Below are 12,110 nucleotides of genomic sequence, written 5' to 3'. Positions count from 1 at the left end.
TGGCTAAAGGTACTTTTTCCTCTTCTTTGCATCAGTTGAAAATGCAACTAATCTTTCTAGACCAAATTTAAATCCCAAATCTCCTAAAAAAATACAAAAAAAAACTTCCTGATGAGCCCACCAAAAGTTAATTCACTTTCTTCTTACCTACAGAGATACTAAAATCCTAAAATCTCAGTTAATGTATTCTGTACTACTTAATATAGTAGTCATGTGTCCCTGTCTTATTTCTTTTTCTAGATATCAGTAAGTATCCAGAGGGCAAAAACTATGTCTTTTACAACACTGTACTTTCTATAGCAACTAGTACATATTTTCCTCATTTTGATGATCAATAAATATTACTTTGGTGAATGAAGGAATAAGTTAACTAGACAAATTATGTTTCAGGAATACAATATATTACAAAGGAATGTGAACAGTAGCAATATGAGAACTGGTACATGGTTAAACAGGGAAAAAGCAAGCTGCAAAATAGTATGTATAGAATGATTTTATTTTTGCTAGATCAACAGCAACATATTCCTCCCTAACATGCACAATGTAAATATTTGTATATACTTAGGGAGTTGTTTGGAAGAACATAGGCCTAATGGTTAACATCAATTATCTCTGCAAAGTGGGATGGAGATGATGAAATTGAATATTCAAGTTTAGATAAATCTTCCCATTTTACTTATTTATTTCACACACACACACACACACACACACACACACACACACACACACACACACCCCTTATGTTATTTGGCTCTGGATTTAAAAAAAATCAACAAAGTATGTGAATACATATTGCAGTGAAAATTAAAGGAGAAAAAGGAAAATTCTGGCTTTCTTATATGTAACTCTATGTAGCTTTTTGGTGAAAAAGAAGAGAAAGCCCCAAGTTCAATATATAGAAAGTTGTGAGTTATGAGATATGACAACCAAGAAATAAGATTAATTCAGAAAACCATAGAAAAAAATAGTGTTTTTTGAACCCAGATGTAACGGAATTCTAGGGCCTAGTACAATGGTTGATTTAAAATCTGCTGTCACACAAAACAAAATAGAAAGTTGAGGGCAGTGGAGAGTAAGTCATTTTAACAAAAAGGCCTCTTGCTTATGTTGAGATATAACTAAAGCAAGATTCCTATGCAAGAGACATCTCTCAAATGTGTTTTTCTTCATAAGAGTGCCCCCATCAGAGCCACATTGTGTACTTATACGTAATCTTGTGACACCATTAATGTTAACTAAACACCCTGGGTGAAATGTTTGTATCTTTACCTTTAGTAACAACAGTTATTTTTTAACATTTTATTTTATTTTATTTTATTTTATTTTATTTTATTTTATTTTATTTTATTTTATTTTATTTTATTTTATTTTATTTTATTTTATTATTACCGCATCCATACAAGTAGCATCCATCTACTTGGCACTGTACTAAGTGTCTTAGGTTTTATTCTATTCATGCCTCCTAACAACCCCATGATGTTACTCTCCCCATTTCACAGATGGGGAAATTGAAGCTTAGATATGTTAAGTAGTCAAATTTGAACTCCGGAAGTCTGCTTATTGATGCCAAATCCCTCGCCCTTTGCCTCTTCACAAATATGTCTATCACATAATCATACCTATTACTGCTAGACCCTTTATTCCTCACTTTCTTACTTCAGTAGGTGAAGATATGTCTTAATTGCCCACATTCGTACCAACATAACACAAGAACTGCTGTAGCACATCTCAGATCAGTTCTTCCATCTACTCAGCTTTCTGTTTTTTAGAAAATAAAGTACATTATGCTGGGGAGTTCCCCGTTGTGGCTCAGCAGGTGAAGGACCCAACTAGTATCCATGAAGATGTGGGTTCAGTCCCTGGCTTCACTCAGTGGGTTAAGGATCCAGCGTTGCCATGAGCTATGGTATAGGTTGCAGATGCAGCTTGGATCTGGAGTGCCTATGGCTATGGTATAAGCTGGCAGCTGTAGCTCTGATTCAGCTGCTAACCTGGGAATTTCCATATGCCATAGGTATGGCCCTAAAAGCAAAAAAAAGAAAAAGAATATTCTGCTGGAAGGCAGATGTTCCCCAATATTCCCCAATATTACTATTTTCCTTTACTAACTTGTTGAAGCTCCACCACTCCTTAATTCACTTGCTTTCTTTTTTGAACAGTGCATACTTTTACCTTAGCAGTATGTTAATCATTGCATGAAGCAGTATAGGTCCATCATCCCTTACCCACCGATTCTGAGGTCAACAAGAGTTTTAAAATGAAAGACTGTCCACAGCTCACTTGGCATTAAAGCCTGACCAGAATGGAACTTATTTGGCAACAACACCTGCCCTGAACTGACTTGAGGCTATTTTACACCTTCATTGATCACCGTCAGCGTGAATATTTACACATCTCACCACTGAAATGTCAGTGTGTTTTATCACAGGGTGCTACCCAGACTTCACTCAGTGTTTTATGTATCATATGATATATTTACATTTTTACCTATCCAAGTTCCAAAAAGTTCTAAATTACAACGGCTTCTGGAACCCATGGGGTTCAGATAAGTGATTTTAGTTGTTTCCTTTCTTTTACTCCTTCCCACCCCTAGCCTTTTTTTTTTTTTTTTTTGAAGACAAAGTATCAGGTATTTTCTGAAGTCTAATACTTTGACTTGGCTCATGTCTATGGCCATGTTATACAAACACTTTGTGACCTCAGAAATTTCAAGTGTTATAGTGTAGCTCTTTTTAAACTTGATTCTTATATAGAAATCATTAGTTATCCCTCACCCCTTGCTGGTAGTTTCATTGTTCATTGATTGTGAGCCACTAAAACATTTTCCCCCAACGGACATTTTTTTTCCTCCTTAGACAGTGTCTAAATACGGGAGGCTGCTTTATCAGGCCGCAGGTTGGTTGTTTGATTGACTTTTTTTGGATTGTGTAAAGCAGTTTATAACCCAATGTGGGATTGGATTAAGCATAATTTGACTAAAATTAAGGTGATCAGATGAGCCTTAAATTTCTGACTGATCTGGGTTTGTTTAATCTCAGTTTTTCTGGGAATATTCATACAAACTCACAGGGTTCATTTTTCCCATTCATCTGTCACATGATTTTTCTGGTATTCCAGCATGCTCTCCTAATCTTTGGTGCTAAACCGTAGCACCTGAATATCCATTAAATCTAGCACCTTCAGAAATTTTAAAACTGTCACAGAAGTATCCATTCATTAAATAAAATTTTCCATGACAGGTGTCTGAGTCATGAAACTTAATTCCAGGAGCCAAGGAAAGACTCCAAAATGAAGGGGAAGAAAAAGTACTTCGTAAGGTACTTCCTTGCTTTTCTGTGATAAATCACTTGCTATGACAGTAGACTTTCTCAGAGAACATGTACCTAAGTGCTTAAAATAGCAGAGAGTACTTCTCCCTAACGAATCAGATTCTGCAAGGAATTACTAAGTCTTACAGTATTTATATGAGCACCGTTTTACCAATCAATAACTAGAGCTACATAGTAGGGTTGAGAACATTCTATTGCTTACCGTTTTTAAAAAAGGAAACTCCTTAGTGATTAACATATAGGTATATGTGCCTGTTATTTTAAAAGTCTTCCATTGGTCTCATGTTGAGATAATTTTGATTTGAAGTCTATACTTTAAGTCATTAATTAAGCCTCCTAACATCAGTGCGGCATAAATGAATGCAATGATGCCCATTTTAAAGGGACTGATTAAAGATGTCAAGTATACTTTCACCTTAAAGTACATCCTCATTCAGATATAAAACTCAGACTGTTTGCTCCCTGATTAATTGTTATGTGATGACTGCTTTACACCACATCCCAAGTTATCCTTGAGGACTCTCAAGCCTGACTTTTGTCTTCCCAGGATATTTGTTGGGCAGGCAGTGGGGTTGAGGACCTAAGGCTACACGAGGAGGGCGATGGCTCCCTCAGAAAATGGGGGAGAGGACCTGGCAGTGGGACTCCTGTAGGTCAGCAATAGCTCTCTTTGAGTTGCCATCCTCATTAGCAAGTGGCTAGGGCACCAGCTCCCTTAGCTGCCCTTTCCCAGCCAGTGCAGGCTGCTTTCACTCCTGAATCCCACCGTGGGGTTTCTCTCATCAGCCATTCTTGTGCACAGACCTCACTGTGCTGCCCAAAGCAATAAATGGCCTGTCAAGCTTGATGTGCATGGGGCTGTTACCAAATTGGATCCGAAGGCCAGAGAATTTCATCTCCATGAGGTACCAGGGCTATTTCAGAAAGCAGAAGTGCCAGCTTCACCCTTTAGTGATGGTCCTCAAAGGGTAATTGGAGAGTGCAGAAAAAAAACCCTTAAGGAAATCTGAAATAATATACTGGAGTTGGGGAATTCTGAAAAGAGAAAACATGCTATAGACTTTTCTGCTTCTTTTCTTTTTAAACAGCTCTACACCTTGTTGATGTGCTAAGTACACATTTCACTAAGTGGGCACTTCATTCAAGTTCTCTCATCTTATGACATTTATTTATTTATTATTCTACTTCTACTTAACCTTTTTTCTCTATTTTTTTCAGTAAATATAGCTATAAGTATATTGGAAATCTATTAGCACATATTATCCATTGAGCCAGCATGCTGCTTATTAAGCATGAGGAGAAGCCTGTGAACATGACAGGCATGGCCTGCCTGCCCTCAGGGAGCCTGCATTCTGGGGGCCTGAGAGAGGCTGGGGAGCAAAGGCTTTATAAACAAGTCGCTCATGTGGTGCTGCTGTGAAGGCTTGGCAGTTGTTGGGAAAAAACAGGATACGCTGGTCTACCATTAGATATTCAGGATCAAGAATCAAAATGGAATCCTGTAATAGGCTTTGGCATAACACCAAATTTGAATTATGGGAGGGATAAATGTTCTTGGCATCATACTGGAGCTTTTTGGAAGAAAAGGGCTATTTGAAAAAGGACTCTAAGGCATTGTCTAAAATAATACAAAAACCACTGGCTGAAAATGAAAACATTAAAAAATCCACAATAAAAAGACATTGCTATTTCTCTGTTTTCTTTGAAAAGAATATAGCCAAAGATACCTGTTCAGTAATGAGTCATTTCAGTCAGAGTGATTGTACCAGTTGCTCATTCACTCAGTGGTTGTGTAAGGGTTGTGAGTAGAGATTGCATTCTGTGTGACTATCTTCCAGGACCTGATTTTTTGTTGGTATGCTCATCCTTTCCCCCACTTCCTGGGAACTCAGATCCCCTCACTTTTAGGGTAACCTATACTTACTCTGTCTTGCGGGAGATGCCATAGCCTCTCCCTGAGAGCCTCTATTTTTCCAACTTCACTCATACGAGACATTTTCCTACCAGATTTCTTCTCAAGATCTAGGCCCATTTTTTTGCTCCTTGCTCAGAAGTCATTAATATACATACCTTTGGCTCCACTATATAATATTGCTTTGTCCCAAGTCAGCCCATACTCTGTCGAGGAAGGATTCCCTAATTTAAGAACTCAGATCCACTAAACAAACCATCCAGCTCTGCTTTTAATGGCCCTGTGGGAACAGGTTAAATGCTTTTGCTAACATAGTTGTCAAGAAATCATGTTTGGAACCTAGACTAAGAATCAGGCGTCAAGATCTACAGCTGGGGTCCTGTAACTCCAGACCAAGATCAGCAGAGCCAAAAAGTTCAACATCTCATCAAGGGTCCACCAGTCTTCCAGTTTTTAAATGATTCTGAGAAAGATAAATCAATTTGGAGAACTGCCTGGACACTACTCTTGGATAACTACATCAGCCCCTTTTTATTATTTATATCAGATAGATATAAATATAAATGAATCTCAAGCAAGCAAGGGAAATATTATCTCAAGTTCACTGGAAAGGGCTCAGGCTGTGGAGTTACTGGGGGATGCTGGACCAGAGATGAGCTCTCTCAGAGGCCAGTGAGCAGGCCAGGCCACCAGAGCCATCTGACCTATGCAAGACAGTACAAAGACTCTTGGGGGACACTAAAGAGCTATCCCCCTTATGGCATGACTCACTCAGAGGACATAGTCCAGACAGATTTACATGAGCAGTTCATGCCAGTGGAGAACCTCAGTACAAAAAAATTTGGTTTTGCCTATAATCTTTATTGATACATCTCAGTTAGCACTTCCTTCTGACTTGGTACTACTAACATGTTCGCAAGTGTCCCTATGCTACTAGCTTCCACCTACAAGTTATTATATTCCGAATTTTAACCAATTATTCCAAATCAGAATTCTTTATTCTAGAAAAACTTTAAGATGTTTATGCCATTTTTTTTTAAGGCTGGCACAATAATACCAGATCTGCATCTAGAACAGTGACATGCAGTCGGCAGGGCCCAAGCCCTGGACTCGATGGTCCAAAGAGCACAGAGGCCTCAACAAAAGCATCCACTGACATAATGCTTTGTGTATGCCCTTCCCATCTTTCTCCATGCACATATATTTCTGTATGTGTGGCACTGTTATCTGTAAAGTAAAAGACTGGCAGCAACCTCAATGTCCAAAGTTAGGGAAATTTTCATCTATTCTCTATTACAGCCAATTGCTGGGATATTTTGCAGCTATTTCAATGATCTTTATAATATTATGTAGTAATGTGGGAAAAGAATTCAAATGTACATTTAAGTGAAAAGGTAAAGATACAAAATTATTTGTATGCTTGAACAACTTATGTAAAAATAAATGTACATAGTGGGAAGGGAGACCAGAAGAACATTTACAACCCCGATTAATGGCTCATGTTCTGGAGTAGTTGATTATGGGTAATTTCCTTCTTATTTTTATTTATTTATTTATTTATTTGCTTTTTAGAGCTGCACCTGCAGCATATGGAAGTTCCCAGGCTAGGGGTCAAATCAGAGCTACAGCTGCCAGCCTATGCCATAGCCACAGCAATGCAGGATCCAAGCCGAGTCTGTGAGCTACACCACAGCTCATGGCAACACCAGATCCCTGACCCACTGAGTGAGGCCAGGGATCCAACCCCCATCCTCATGAATACTAGTTGGATTCGTTTCCACTAGGCGGCATTGAGAACTCTGTAATTTCCTTCTTACTTTTAAATTTCCCTAGCATTGCTACATTGTTTTTACACAAAATTAAGTATATTATACATATACACATGCATGCTTCTTCTAAGACAAAGTTTAGGACTTTGCGAGGTCTTGGATTTTAATATTACCACTTAGAAAATATGAGTAAGAAAAGTTCTTATTCAAATGGGTTTAATGTGAGGGAATTTATTGGGATATATCATCAGAAAGTTCAGAGGTTGGACCATCCCTCAGGGTGAACTGTTCCAGAGATTCGTGGGGTCCTCAGTGCTGGGGTTCCATTTCTCTTGACTCTGCCTTGCTGCATAGACCAGCCTTTTTGTCACACTTCTTCCCTCCTGACAGAATAGCGGCAGCAGCTCTATATTGAGAAAGAGTAAGGTCAACTCTTCCCCAAACCATCAAACAGAAGTCTTTGCTTCACTCTGATTGGACCAATGTGGACCAGGGGACTGCTACATGGGCTTAAGGTTAAATTATGCCCAGTGTACACCAATCTGCAGTAAGCTAGTTACAGTTCACAAATATTTGCTGCCTTTACCTGTGAGAGGATTATATGTCCCCACCTCACTGATGTTATATTTGGCCATAACTTGCTCTGGACATGGAAATATAAAATATCAGTATTCAAAACCAAGACATGACATAGCTGTTTAACGCTGCCGCTGGTTGCACAGAAACCATTTTGTTCCTCTGCCAAGTAGAAGCGTTCAGAGCCACTGTGTGGTTTGCAGCACTATTTCCCCCTCCCCTACCACTGCTGGCAAGATTCCAAACAGAGGCTTCACTACCAGCTGGCGTTAGAGAATGAAGACAAAACACAGTAGAGCCACAGACAAACCAAGGTGCACATGTAGTATGAGCTGCACCTTTGTTATTAGCTGTGAGACTTGGGGGTTTTTTGTTACTGAATATAACCTATCCTTTCCTGACTGGGCTTGGGTCCTGGCTTGGCCATTTCCAGGTTATGTAACCTTGCACAAGTTGTTTCATTTATCTATACTTATTTTCTTTATTGTAAGATACAGATGATATGTAAAATTCCTGGTACAATCTCAGAAGTTACAGCTGTTATTTGTTGCTAATAAGAATTATAATTCTTGGAGTTTCTGTAGTGGCTCAGCAGCAATGGACCTGACTAGCATCCATGAGGATGTGGGTTTGATACCTGGTCTTGTTCAGTGGTTTAAGGATCCAGTGTTGCTGTGAGCTGTGGTGTGGGTCACAGACGTGACTCGGATCCAGTGGTGTTGTGACTGTGACATAGACTAGCAGCTACAGCTAGGATTCCACCCCTAGCCTGGGAATTTCCATGTGCCACACCAGTGCGGCCCTAGGAAAAAAAAAAATTATAATTCTTAGTCTCATGGGGGATTTTCCTCTAATTTACCTCAGTGATTTGCAGTGGGGGAAAAAGTGCAGCTATCTGAAAGTGGAGTTATATTATATTTCTTTGCCTTTGTAAAACAAAGGCAAACTTACAGACCCAAAGTCTCAATATATATACTGATCATGGTAGACAGAATAAGAAATTCTTCCTCAAGATATAAATATTAGTTCCTTGGAATTCTCTTATTTTTTTTTAGGAATAAAAAAAAGATTAACCCAAAATTTCATATGGGAAAAATGCTTTTTCACATTCAATACCAAAATGTGATAAAACTATTCAGCAGTACAATTGGCTTCACTGAAGTAATTTTGTTCCTTCTCTGAGTTATCTATTATTGAAGACAGTCAGGCAACAGATATTGCAATAAATGATTTTTTTATTCCATTGTGAAAACTCTTGTGTTCCCAGCACCCCATTCCACAAAGTGATGTATTCTTTTGTGTGTATGAGAGAGAGATTATAGTCAGAGGAATGCAATTTAGAAGTAAAATTTCCACTTTTCTTTTTCTAATTGAGATTGTAATTATATCTCGATTTGAATCTAAGTTGACTTGATTTTGTAATCAATAATTATTTTACATTATAGAACACATTTTCTATCTCAGACATCCATCACTGACATCTGATATCTGGTACTTTTTTTTCAGATAATGTAGATTTTATCTTGCTTAGTTTTCTGGGACCTGGTAATTAAGATATGAGACAATTATTTGTCCCTTTAGATTAAAAATGTGTTCCGAAAAACATTGTGTAAACTAAATCATGGTTTAAATGCACTAGAGCTATAGTTCCCACACACTGGCTATGCAGGCAACTAGGGAACTTTACACATACACACAGATACATGTACACATATAAATTTCTAGGCCCTACTCAAGGACTTGTGTATTACAATTTTTGAAAGTGGAGCTCAAATTTTTCTTTTATTTAACCCAGATCTTGGTTTTAAAATATTTTTCCCCATCAAAAGATCCTGGGTAAAATGACTGATTCTAGGGCCAAGGTGGAGAAAATACAAGAAGTTAGAACATCTTCTTAATCCAATCGTCTGTCGATGGACATTTAGGTTGTTTCCATGTCTTGGCTATTGTGAATAGTGCTGCAATGAACATGCAAGTGCATGTATCTTTTTCAAGGTATATGCCCAAGAGTGGGATTGCTGGGTCATATGGTAGTTCTAAGTTACCTCCATACTGCTTTCCATAGTGGTTGTACCAATTTACATTCCCACCAACAGTGCAGGAGGGTTCCCTTTTCTCCACACCCTCTCCAACATTTGTTATTTGTGCACTTATTAATGATGGCCATTCTGACTGGTGTGAGGTGGGAAAATAACTCTATATTGATATAAAAAAGGAAGGAAAGAGGGAAGGAAGGAAAGTCTCTTACAATGGAATGCCAACTAATAAATATAGAGGGAATAATGCAATTAGAACATCACTAGTTGGGCAAGAATCATCAATAGATGCTAAAACCAATGGGTGAGAGTTTGATGAGGAACAGAATATTTACATTTTCTCAAAGTTATCTCCCTTTTAATTGCTTGCCAATGAAAAAAGAAAAATAGTAATTTTACAGTAAAAAAAAAAAATGACTGGCAGGCACCACTTGTACAGGCTTAGCTGCTGGCCACCAAAAGATATATCTACATCCTAACTCCCAGGATTAGGACATTATGTGACTGCCTTTGGGAAAAGGGTCTTTGCAGATGTAATTAAGTTAAAGAGCTCAAGATGAAATCATCTGGGATTACTCTGGCCCTAAATCCAATGACAAGTGTCCTTATGAGAGATCAGAAAGCATGGACAGAGAGAAGGAAAAGAAGGCCATGTGAGGACAGAGGCAGAAAATGGTGTGAAGCAGCCAACTGAAAATGCTGACAGCCACCAGAAAATGCAAGGAAGGAATATTCCCTACACCGTCCAGAAGGAGTACAGCCCTGACAACACCTTGATTTTTGGACTCTGGCCTCCATACTGTGATAGAAAATTTTTCTGTTGTTTTAAGCCACCCAATGTGTGGTAATTTGTTATGGTAGCCCAAGGAAATGAATACACCATTTTAACCAAATGATCAGCTAGTGTTACCGATAAAGGAATTAACCTACATCACGTGATTCCTCAAGAGATATACTGAGGAGCTCACAACATTACTCTCATAATTGTTTCTGCCAGAACTGCACAACCTGAATCTAACCATGAGGACATATCAGACACATCCAAATTGAGAGCCATTCTACAAAAGAAATAGTCTGTACCCTTGAAAAATATTGAGGCTGTAAAACCCAATGAAAGGGTGAGAAACCGCTCTAGATTAAAGGAGACTCGGAGTTCCTGTCATGGCTCAGTGGTTAACCAACCAGACTAGTATCCAGGAGGACTCGGGTTTGATCCCTGGCCTTGCTCAGTGGGTTAAAGATCCTGCGTTGCCCTGAGCTATGGTGTAGGTTGCAGATGCAGCTCAGATCTGGCGTTGCTGTGGCAGTGGTGTAGGCAAGATAACTAGCTACATCTCCAATTTGACCCTGAGCCTAGGAACCTCCATATGTCGCAGGTGTGGCCCTAAAACGACGAAAAAAATAAAAAATGAAAGATAAATAAATTTTTAAAAATATATCAAAGGAGACTAAGAAATATTAACAAAATAAAGTGCTTCATGGGAGCTTGGACTGTGAGAAAAATAGTCATTTAAGGGGATATTTAGCAAAATGTGGATATGAACTGTGGATTGAATAATAATGTATTAATCTTCAAGTTCCTGTTTTTGTTTCATACCGTGATTGTGTAAGAGAATATCCTTGTTCCTAGCAAATACAAACTGAATATTAAGGAGTAAGAGGATATCCTGCCTACAACTTACTCCCAAATGATCCAGAAGAAAAAAAAAATACTCTGCATACATGTAGAAAAAGAATGAAAAAGTACAAACATTAACAAATGGAGCATGAGCGTTATTTGTACTATAGTTGCAATTTTTTCAGTAATTTTGAAATTATTTCAAAAGGATATTTTAAAAAAGCTTCCTAGATTATTGTGATGTGTCACCAGGTAATGAAAACCACTGCATTAAAATTTACTAATTAAGGCAGTGGTTATCATCTGCATGATTTTGCCTCCACGAAAACACATAGAAATGTTTGAAGACATGTTCAATTATCAATGACTGCACAGAGTGGCGGGTGGCGAGTGGGGAGTGGATCTGGAGAGGCACTACTGGCATTTAGTGTGTAGAGAGGCCAGGGATGCTGCTAAAGTGGTAAAATGTGCAGGACAGCCACCCACAACAAATAATTTTCCATCCTAAAATGTCAGTAGTGTCACAATTGACACAAGTTAAGAAACCTTGCTTCAGGGAAATTATACACTTTCATTAATATAACCAGATTCTAAGTACTTATGGGAACTAGCACCAAATTTATATAGGTTTAGAGTAGAGTAAAATTTTATATCAATAAAAGATTCCCATTTTACAAGTAAAAATATGTTTGCATTTTGAGACTTGGAGATCCCCTACAGAAATGCATACAATCCTATGTCACCTCACATGACAAACAAGAGTAGTGAAGGAATGCAGGAACATGGACGTTTAGCTCGTTCATTTTAACATCAACCAAGCAGCTTTCATAATATTGGACAAAAAGTCCACCAAAATGTGGTTTCAAGGCA

The 12,110-nt window shown here is 38.3% G+C and overlaps 1 long non-coding RNA gene across 5 annotated transcripts in view; it reads left to right on the top strand.

Annotated features, from left to right (window-relative positions):
* The window catches only part of LOC125123392 (uncharacterized), a 114,281-nt gene that overhangs the window by 72,145 nt on the left and 30,026 nt on the right, over positions 1–12,110 (top strand). For 2 of the 5 annotated variants that reach the window (XR_007134047.1, XR_007134045.1), the window contains exon 3: positions 3,240–3,317. The exons of the other annotated variants lie outside the window; for them this stretch is intronic. This is a non-coding gene — a long non-coding RNA (uncharacterized LOC125123392). The remainder of the gene's footprint in view (positions 1–3,239; positions 3,318–12,110) is intronic. 5 annotated transcript variants of the gene reach the window in all.

Source organism: Phacochoerus africanus, chromosome 3 (assembly GCF_016906955.1).
Source record: "Phacochoerus africanus isolate WHEZ1 chromosome 3, ROS_Pafr_v1, whole genome shotgun sequence".
In the NCBI taxonomy this organism is placed as follows: Eukaryota; Metazoa; Chordata; class Mammalia; order Artiodactyla; family Suidae; genus Phacochoerus; species Phacochoerus africanus.
This window is presented reverse-complemented; position numbering and strand designations above follow the sequence as displayed.